Source organism: Hypanus sabinus, unplaced genomic scaffold (assembly GCF_030144855.1).
Source record: "Hypanus sabinus isolate sHypSab1 unplaced genomic scaffold, sHypSab1.hap1 scaffold_2461, whole genome shotgun sequence".
Taxonomy (NCBI): domain Eukaryota; kingdom Metazoa; phylum Chordata; class Chondrichthyes; order Myliobatiformes; family Dasyatidae; genus Hypanus; species Hypanus sabinus.
The window spans coordinates 27,995-31,128 of NW_026780583.1; the positions used below are offsets into that span (position 1 = coordinate 27,995).

The 3,134-nt window shown below is 46.6% G+C and overlaps 1 non-coding gene across 1 annotated transcript; it reads right to left on the reverse strand.

The window, feature by feature from the left end:
* Positions 1 to 226: 226 nt before the first annotated feature.
* On the reverse strand, positions 227 to 298 carry trnae-cuc (transfer RNA glutamic acid (anticodon CUC)). The gene has a single exon. It is a non-coding gene; the product is annotated as a tRNA-Glu (tRNA).
* Between the last annotated feature and the right edge of the window lie 2,836 nt (positions 299 to 3,134).

Below are 3,134 nucleotides of genomic sequence, written 5' to 3' on the forward strand. Positions count from 1 at the left end.
TTGCAAGTTATTGTCTGTAAGACCTCGCACAGTTATTTCCATCTTTATTGAGACTGCACCTGCGATATTTTTCTCAATGCCATGTTCTGCTCGTATATTTTGTGGTTTTATGGTGCTGAATCAGGCGGATGCAGGTAAGCATAGACAGGAATCGGGTTCTTGTGGAAGCAATGAATACACAAAATAATTTAAAATAAGCACATTAAATAAACAGGCAATATCTTAATTCCCTGACCGGGAATCGAACCCGGGCCGCGGCGGTGAGAGCGCCGAATCCTAACCACTAGACCACCAGGGAGGCTGGTAAAGTTCTGACTACAACAGTAGACTACTACAAAACCAGCAAAATATGAAACAAAACCTAAAGATGAATAATAATGAATAAACATGATAAATATTGTCACGAATCTACTGCTCAGCACTTTGCAGACCGCGTGCTCACCCAATGCTTCAGTTTAAGAAACACTCTGGACTCTGAATGAATCAGTGGGAAACACTCGTTCTCCAGTGTCTTTATAAAGATGGTAACATTCAGATTCTCTTATGAGCCCTGGTTCGTTTTTGTTTCTGTCTGTCGCCTCGAAGCAATTCAGTACTCTGCCCTCCGATTCCCGTGGCATTGTTGCCGATACATCTGGTGTCTTGTTCCTTACCCTCCGCCTGGGTGGAGGTAGAAGAAAGAAACCCAGACGTTCAGAATGCACGAAATATGGTCTGGGGATGGAATGCTGGGCTTTTTGATCGTGCTCTAACCGTGGTTGAGTGTGCGGGAGCCCCTGGTACTGAGGATGATGTGCTGGTGACAAATAAGCCGAGATTTCTTTAAACAAGCCTGATAGAAACCTCCGCAATGATTTGAAAGTCCTCAGGGTAGGCAGTTCCTTCTTTGCTGGTCGCGGCACTCAGTACATGGTATGCTTGCTTAACATCTGCTCTGGCGGGATGTGAAGTGCCGTCCGGATCAATGAGGAGAACCTCTCGGTAAGCAGCACCGACAGAACTCAATCATTGGGTGTTGTGATTGGGAGAACAAGAGTGCGGCAAGACCGCTATATATGGAGAGCATGTAGAGTTAATCATGAAACAACACCGCTGTTCCACCGCCCCCACCCCCAGCACCACAATACCCTCTTATCTCCGAACGGTGGATCGAGAATCCTTCCGGCTGGTCCACCGAACTGAGCCATGTCTCCATGAAACAGAGAGGACAGCAGCCCCTCATCTCTCTCCGAAACCGCAATGTTGCGCTGTTTTCAAGTCATTGGCCTTTGGCTAAGAAGATGCCGGGCAGGGGATTCTTCATCGCCCGTCGATTTAGTCTGGCTTGAAGTCTTCCGAACCGACCCCTTTCCCTGCAATGGTAATGTCCGACCTTCGCTGATCGCTGAAAGGTGCCGCACCTGCATTCCTGAGAGTCAAGTCCACCTTGTCTTTCAGCAGCTCGTTAAACTGCCGATTAATTTATACAGTTCAAATGTACGTTTCTTAAAGGGAAATTAGGAGCTTCATATTGCGGCCACAGTGGTTCGGCAGAAATACATCGAGACATTTTGCGATCTGTCAGTAATACGTCGCGTGTATCGCCAGTACCATCGTGGATCTTTGGATTTATAAACAAATCTCAACATTCCTAAAGCCTTATCAATAATGTAGACATCCCGCTCTTACTGGAGCCTACAAAATGCATCACCTAGCACCTCATCTCTCTCCCGTCTATCCCCCTCCCGCTTTCTACCGGCACAAAACACCCGACTCCGATCTTTCTCCCCATCGAAAATCTTTCACCAGCTCCCGATCAGGAACAGGAACATTAGCGATAGACAATATGGACCAGTGCGTAGTAGATCATGTCTAACCAATCTCACAGAGCTTTACAAGTAGTAATCTGGAATGGTGTTGAAGGCAAAGCTGTGGATGCCGTTTACAGGATCTTCGGCAAGAAATCTGCAAGGTTCCGTACGGGAGGATGCTCGGGATGGTTCAGTCGTTTGGCTTTCACAATGAGGAAGTAAATTGGATTCGCCATTGGATACGTTGGGGAAGCTAGAGTGTGGTAATAGATGATTGTCTTTCTGACTGAGGACCTGTAATGAGTGGAATATCCCAGGGATCGTTGCTGTGCCCCTTGTTCCTTGTCATCCATATCCCTATCTGGATAATAATGTCGTTAAATGGATCAGCAAATTTGCCGATGATAACAGCATTACAGGTGTAGTGGACAGCAGGGGAAGAGTACCGGAGCATAAAGCGGGATCTGGACCAGCTGGAAAAACGGGTTGAAAATTGTCAGATCGGACTTAACACGCACAGTCCTGGACCCTGGCTGGTCCGACACAATGAGAAATAGGGCACTGAGGAGGACGATAGAACAAACGAATCTGGGAATACAGGTCCATAATTCAATGAAAGTTGCGGCGAAGGTAGACATGGTAAAGCTTTTCGCACATTGGCCTTCCCGGACCAAAGGATGGAGTACAGGAGTTCGGAAGTTACGTTGTTACGGTTTACGGCTTTGTTGGGGCCCGAATTGGAATATTGTGTGCTGTTGAGCTCAACTACCTGCAGGAAAGATGCAAATAAGATTGAAAAAATTAAGAAAAATATTACACGACTATTGCCGGAACTGAATGTTTTGAATTAAAAAGGAAAGCTTACATATGTCAGCACTTTATTCCCGAGCGGGTAGAAGACAGAGGGGAGATTTGCTAGAGGTATACAACATTATGAGGCGTATAGAGAGTGTAAACGCAAGCGGGCTTTCTCTACTGATGTTGGGCGAGAATGCAACTGGAGATCATGGGTGAAGGGTGAAATGTGAAATGTTTAAGGGGATCATGAGCCGCATCTTCTTCACTCAGAGGGTCGACAGAATGTGGACAGTGCTGCCAACGCAAGTGGTAATTGAGATTCCGATGTCAAAGTTTAAGAGATGATTGGAGAAATACACGGATGAGAGGGATATGGATGGCTACGGTCCGGGTGAGGTCGATGAGAGTAGACAGTTTAAATATTTCATCAAGGCCCGAACTTACTGAAGACCCAGTTTCTGTGCAGTGGTTCCCTGTGGCAGCCTGACTGTATGCCTGGGTTAGAACCTTAGTGTCTCACAGCATCGACCAATCTAGAAAGTCGGT